Genomic DNA, 7,977 nt, shown 5'->3' on the forward strand with positions numbered 1-7,977 from the left:
GTATATTATCGTTTTTATCGGTACTCCAAATGATTGTGATCTCGATTTTTGAGAAAGTTGTTCTGACCAAACCAACTTTATATAATTGGTCTTTGATTCCAGTTAGCTAGTCATCACTTGGTTTAAGTGATCATTTAAAGGAGTTAATTGATCAACTTTAATAACTAATGGTTAGTTAAATGGAGATCGATTCTAATTAGATTGAGTCAAGCTCTAACATGATTTTCAGATCCGAAATCAAAGCGATTAGAAATTTGGAGGAAGTAATGACATTAGCAGGAAGTGGAAATTTAGTAAAAGTAGCATGATGTTACTGCAAGCCTGTGCGAGGTTTATCTAGATAAATACGCCCTTTTCGATAAATAAGAGGATCAGAAAGTTGTTGGCACATTCTAGTAAGAAGAATATTTTAAGAACTGAAGGTTCAAGATAAAATAAAGAGATTCTATCATCGGTAATAGCATTCCAGGAAGAACTTGGATGTATACCCATATCGAAGGATGATTTAATGGAAGCCACTATAAATTAGTGGAAAGAACGTTTGCAAGAACTGAAGATCGAAGATAGAGCAAAGAAATATTCCCTTTTAACAATACTCCATGAAGGACGTGAAGGTATATCCTTATCGAATTACGATTGAATAAAAGTGGTTGTGATATACGGGGAAACTCGCAAATCCAAGTATCTGAGGTGAGATAGAGACCGACGAAGTCTGCATGTGAACTGGGGAAAAAGGAATGTTGATCAAATAGGGCAAACTAAATATGCGATCAATGATGATTAAGCGAGGTTAAGAAAATAGCTACCGATAAATTTTGATAATTCTGTTGGTAAGAATTTAAACATTATAAATAAAAGCCTTCATTCCAGTGTGAACTCCAGAAATGACCTATCCAATTATAAATAGATTAATATTACTAAGAAAAAGAAATTCATTATGTTTAAAAGGAGATAATGAATAATGAGAATGGAGAAATAATAAAGAAAAGAAGTGGAATAAAAAGGATGATAAAGAAATTTTATAAAATAATCCAGGAAATATGCAAGTTGGGAACGTCGGTTATGTCAGAACTGTTAGGGGAATGAGGTGAAACGCCGATAGTTGGAGATAGGAATTTGTTCTGAAAATACGTGTAAACAGGAATGATTAAACAAAGGTATTAATGGTGAACTGCTAGAGAAGAACGTTGCAATGAATCTCATATCGGAATTCTTTAAAATTAAAGTGAAGTCCCGGAGGTTCAAACGAATGATTTACCAAGGTTACCTCAGGGAATGAGGTAATAATTTCTCGTTGGTTACTGCACAGAGTCAAGCTGGTGTCAAAAGCCCTGTATCGTATAACTGAATAGGGATGAAATAATGAGTGAAGGAAAACTTCAGAAATGTGGAATGAAAGAATAATGAAATAAAGAGTGTTCAGCGCTGTGCACAAAAGTGGTCATGGAAAAAGAGAATGGACATATGAAGTTACGCGTCGATTATTAGAAATTGTAAGTTGAAGATTAAGTGAACACAATGTACCAGGAGTATTTGGATAGTGTGATTGTATTTATTGATAACATCCTCGCTAATTCAAGGACTAAGGAAGACCAAGTTGAACGCCTGAAGATATGCATGCAAAGAGTTGAATTTTTTTTTATATATATAGCAACTGCATTCTCAGCTTCAAAGGTATGAATTCTGGTTATAATTGATTATGAGCTATGATTGCTTGGTTAACTACCAATAAAGAAAGGTCCATTTAGGGACAGATGTTTGAAATAGAAAGAAAATAGTGAATACCATTAAGATTGTTGGGAAATGGTTAAAAGAATTGGAAAAGTTAGAAATTGAAGAATAGGTTTTGATCCGTCTTCTGGGTTAAGCTGATACTTACTTTGTTGTTGGATATCAAAGGTGGTATTAATACAAATGATTGATGTTGACTTCAGTATGGGATGTTGTGAGCATCAAAGTTCGTATTGATATCTAATTTGATAGGACAACAAAATGAGTATTAGTATCAAGAGACCGGGTTTTGAATGAAGTTCTGGTTCATTCCGTTCCAAATTAATATATTTCTTTTTAGATAGTAAAAGATTCTCGCTTGATGAATAAAATGGATAGTGATTGAAAAGAAATTGAGATATACTACAAAGTGGTGAGTTAAATGCAATTGCCAAGATTTTCCCTTTAGTTTTTAGTTTTGAATAGATTCAGAACATTTTGAAGCATAAGACACCATGAACTTAGTATATCGGGTACAGATTAATGAAAAGTACAAGAGGTTGATTCAAAATTCTCGGATACAATTGGAGAATGATCATAGGTCAGACTAAACGAACAGAAGGAGACATGAAGAATAAAGTAGAATAATCAGTGAAAATGGAAGGCAGTCGTGAGCATGAATTATTGGAATTAGGCAGAAAAGAAGATTAGTGTGAATTAAGTTAGTCCTTTGAGACAATGAGTTTGATAGAATGATTGTGAATGAGTTGGCATTGTTGTTACGTGCCAAACGAGTTTATACGATGTTGAAATGTATATGACTAAAAAGAATAATTTAGCTCCATATGTATAAAATGAAGGTTTAAGTCAGATTGCGTGAGTAACTGATAGATTTGAGGATGGTAAGAGGCCGTTGAGTTGTGATTAAGGTGATGAGAACTGAGAAATTATAAGAGAGATACTTAGAAAACATCATGGTCTGTTCCTTAGCATGATTCTGAGGACAGAATCCTTTTAAGGGGGGAAGGATATAACGTCTGAAAAATATAACGTAAATATTTTTATCAATAAATATTTATTATGTGATTTTATGTTAATTTTGGTGAATTATTTGATGATTGATATTAATATTTGGATGTTTATTTCTGATAAAATTTAGATATTTCAATCTTTAATTATCCAGAATAAAATATAGATCATTTGGGTATTTTTCTGGGAATTTTTGGATTGTTATGTGAATTTATAAGAATTTATAGAATTAATAATAATTATTCTTACATAATTATAAAATTTCTTTTTAGAATCAGAAATCGTTCCACTTCAACCATTTTTGCGTTTTTACAACCCGAAACTCTTCTGAAAACTCCTTCCTACCCTAATCTGATAATTCTGAACACTTTCCGTGTTTTGACTTTTTCGATCCGGGGTATGGTTTGACCTGTACGAGTCCCGGTGTGAAATTTTCGATACGCAAACCATTTTATATATCGATAAAAATCCATATTCTCAAAAGGCGAGACATTATTACCTTAATTTCGTATAAAGTATACTTTATAGGAAGCTCTGTTTTGATAATTATCCAAATTTGGTATTAAAATCGTATCGTCTTTTTAGTTACTTAGCGGCTAAGTAACCCATTTTTGGACCCGATATGTAAATATAATTATCGAATTATTAGATGAATAAAATATGTGATGGGTTTATCGGCTATGTGTTATTGTGTTATTAATTGTTTGTGATTTGTTGGACGCGAAGATTAATTTTATAATTAATTATCGAGCTATATAAACATAGTTCATTTTTAAAGTAATTTTATTGAATATTTATTCTTATAAATGCTAAAATTGTTTCCAAAATTATTTTTGTTGTTCTATAATTTTATTTATTATTTCTAGGGGTTTATAAAATTTAGAAATCAATATTTTATTGATTATTTATCTCTAAATGATTTTCAAATTACATCTAAGTGTAAAATCAGTATTTAATTCCAGATTCCTTCAAAAATTACGAAACTTATATTTTATTACATTTTTAATATTTTGGGAATTTTAAAATTATTTTGGAAATTTTTGGAATTAAATTCATCCGCGTATTATTTCGTTTAATCGTTAAACGTGGATATGAATTGCATTTCAAGAATGAGTTCAAAATTATGAAAATTTTATTTGAAATAACTTTGAATTATTTGTGATATTTTATAAAGTATTTTAGTAATTTTCAGATTTTAATTACCCGTGAGTTGTTCGTTAAAATAATAAAAGTCGGTGTCAGATTCGGGTTTTAGGCAAATGTTGCCCTGTTTTATTCCATCACCGCCTCAATTTTGTCCCTCTCTCAATTCCTCACCACTGTCTCTCCTCTCTCTATTCTCTCGACTCTCTCTTCTTACTCCTCTCTCTCTCGATATCTCTATGTGCTCTTGTCTCTCTTATTTCCCTTTCTTTCTTTCTTTCTTCTTTTTCCATTTTTTCCCTGAGTTCTTCCCGGCCTGGTAAGCCGCCGCTGTTTCGATTTCTTTTCTGGCGACTCGCCGCCCCTACTCCCCTGTTTTCTTTTGGGCTAACTTTTTATTGCGTGTATATATATATATACAATCATGTATATATGTGTAATCGTGTGTGTGTTATATCGTATGTGTTTATTCAGGTGTGTGTGTGTTATATCGTGTGTGTTTATTCAGGTGTGTGTGTGTATGTCGCCTTGAATCGCCGCCTCTCCTCGGGTCTCCGGCGAGACGGTGGCGAGTTGGGCGGCGCGTGTGGTATGCGTGATGGTTGTCTGTGTTTTATGTGTGTCTGTGTTGTGTACTGTGTATCTTGTGTTGTTGTGCCTCCTGGTTTCTGTTGGTTTCCAGCCGCCCTGTCCTTTTCCGATTGCGCGTGTAGGCGCATGTGTGTGGTGTGAATATTGTTATAGCAGTTGGTTCGATTATATAATGGAATAATTTCTATTAATTATTTCATTTTTCTGCAGGATAAACCATGACTGCTTTCGTGAAATAAAAGATTTTCTAGCGGAAAAAATTTAATTAATCGGTGGAATTCGTATGGAAACCTGAATTTGTCGGGTACCGACGAATTTTACCGCCGTCGACGATGAGGCTCGGCGAGTCGAAGGTGGACGGTGATGATTTTTATCAGAGTCCTACAAGTAAAATAAAAATACGAATAAAAATATAAAAATATGAATAAAAGTACGAATAAAAAAATAATTAATAACTGAATTGTATCGGTGATTGGGATTGTGAATGGTGGTTGGTTGTTGTTGTTGTGATTGGATTGTTGTTGTGGATTGACGTCAAATTGTTTCGACGGGTAGGCCGATAAACAAAAGAGACGCTGCCCGATTTTCGGGAAATTAATTCCGAAATTACGGGAACATAACCTATAATTATCGGAGATGTCGAATAACCATATATAGTTATATTATATGAACTTAAGTGCGATTGAGACAAAATAATTTACAAATAATCGATTGCCCTATTTTTCAAAATGACGAATATATGTATTTTCCGAAAATAAATACCAAACAGAGTTTCGAAGATGTGAACCATAATTGCTATGTGTATTTCAATAATACATATAAATATGAGTTCGGTTATGAAATCGTATGGGTAGAATAGGATAGCGATTTGATGTTAAGCTTAAGCGGTTATCTGAATTAGGGTATTTTAACCCTGTAGGTCCTAGACAGAAAACCCGAGTATCGACATCGGACTAGGAACGATCTAGTGATTAGACGTTGAGATCAACAAAATTCCAATTCAAGGGCCTAAATGTTGGGATCGTATCCATAATGGGATAGTAGTTTGACGATAAAGCCGAACGATCAAGTCGAATCAAAGTCAACTAGTAATAGCGATTAAAGCTTATTGAGGCAAGTATTCCTGATTTTTCTTTTAAAATACTGCAATTATTTCTTCGTTCCTATTCTAAGTTCAGAATAGTTAAATGTTTTACATTTCGCTGCAATTACTCTTATTATGCATGTCATTTTTATTATTATTTCTATAATTTGATTGCTCTCTTGAGCAAATACCCATTCTTTCGGGTTATTTGCGAACCCTGAGTTGGGATGTTTTGAATTCAAAAAGATTTGATATCAAAATACTCCATGGGCTGGATAGTGATATTTTTGGGATTAAGTTTTACTTAATCCTAAGGACCGGGACATGACCGTTGCCTTGAGATGGGCCGTAGTGCCTGGGGACCCGACTGGATCTATACAGGTAGGTATAGATCTACACTGTATCTTGACTGATCAGCAGGATATAGATGCGAACTAGTGTCCAGTCTAATTTGTTGTTGATCGACATTAACGACATTCTCTCTCGAAAGGTTTTATTATTTCAAAACCGGACAAAACCCTGATTCAGGAGATGAATCGGGAATTCGCTTGTCACTTTTGGATTTATAGTCAAAGGCTGGCGACAACCAATGTTTATTCACTCAACTCACTCAATTAAATATAACTGTTTAAAATTGTTTAAAGATTTTGTCCGAAAAATTTTCCTTTTGATACTAATGTTTGAAACTCAAATTATATACTTGCTGGGCATTTTTGGCTCACTCTTGCTTTGTAAATTCTTATTTCTTCCAGAAATAGATAAGGATAAAAGTGAAAAGCTTTGATAGACAGCTGAAGTTAGAGAAATCTCCGTTGCGAGAGGTTGAAGAAGTTAGAAGAATATGACAAGAGCATTAGGACAAAGGTATTCTCATTTGTATTTTAGTTATTGTAAGTTTTAGAAGATTAGATTCTTGTTTCATACCATAACCTGTAAACGATCCGAATTCAAGAGGTTAATCGAATATTCTTTTATTTTATGTAAAGATTATTTCGTGACACTAAATGTTGACCCCAGATTTGGGTTGTTACAAGAATAATGCCTTGTCGCACCATAAAGTGACATTTCTCCCAATTGAGAACCAAATTGGTCTCAATACACCTCTTGAGAACGTATCCAAGATTTTGCAAGCATTCATCAAAAGAATCGCTAAATACAGAGAAGTCATCCATGAACACCTCCACATTCTGGCCAATCATATCAGAAAAATGGCCATCATACATCTCTGAAATATGGCTGGTGCACCACACAGAACAAAAGAAACTAGTCAGAAGGCGAAAGTACCAATTGGATAAGTGAAGGTAGTCTTCTCCTGATCTTTTGGAGCGATACAAATATGATTTTAACCCGGATAGCCATCAAGAAGATGGTAGTACTCATGACCAGCCAATCTATCAAGCATCTGGTCAATAAAGGGCAAAGGGAAGTGATCCTTCCTAGTGGCCTTGTTCAACTTCCTGTAGTCCATGCAAACTCTCCACCTCGTGACTGTTCTTGTAGGAATAAGCTCATTCTTCTCATTTGCTACCACAGTAATTCCACCTTTCTTTGGCACAAATTGAACCGGGCTTACCCATGAACTATCAGAAATAGGATAGATGATCCCTGCATCTAGCCACTTAAGAATTTCTTTCTTCACTACTTCCTTCATGATCGGATTAAGTCTTCTTTGTTGCTCAACTATAGGCTTGCTACCTTCCTCTAGCATAATTTTATGCATGCAATAAGAAGGGCTGATTCCCTTGATATCTGCTATAGTCCAACCAATTACCAATTTGAACTCTCTTAGAAGCCTCAGGAGCTTTTCCTCATCCCTATCTGAAAGATCAGATACAATAATAACATGCAAAGTAGATGCATCACCTAAAAATGCATACCTTAAATGCTTAGGTAAAGGCTTAAGCTCAAGAGTGGGTACTTCCTCAATAAATGGCTTGAGGCATTTAGGAGCTTTGTTCAATTCCTCCATTTCAAGAGATTCAAAAGACATATCAATCTTCCTCTTCTAGGGAGAAGCATTCAAATATTGTAATTATTCTTCACCTTCGTCATTTTCACTATTTGAATTTCCCAATAAGGATTTTTCTAAGGCATCGGACATTAGCAATTGATCAAAATCTGAAGTAACCACAGAATCGACCAACTCCACCTTTAAGCACTCCTCATTTTCCGTAGGAAATTTCATAGCATTGAACACATTAAAAGTTACATTCTGATCCAGCACTCACATTATGAGCTCACCCTTCTGCACATCTATCAAGGTTCGGCCGGTCACCAAAACAGGTCTTACCAAGATTATGGGAATCTTCTTATCCTCCTCAAAATCAAGAATGACGAAATCAGCAGGGAAGATGAGTTTATCAACCTTGACCAAGACATCCTCCACAATACCTTGCGGATATGTAATAGAACGGGCGACC

This window comes from Apium graveolens, chromosome 10 (assembly GCF_009905375.1).
Source record: "Apium graveolens cultivar Ventura chromosome 10, ASM990537v1, whole genome shotgun sequence".
Taxonomy (NCBI): Eukaryota; Viridiplantae; Streptophyta; class Magnoliopsida; order Apiales; family Apiaceae; genus Apium; species Apium graveolens.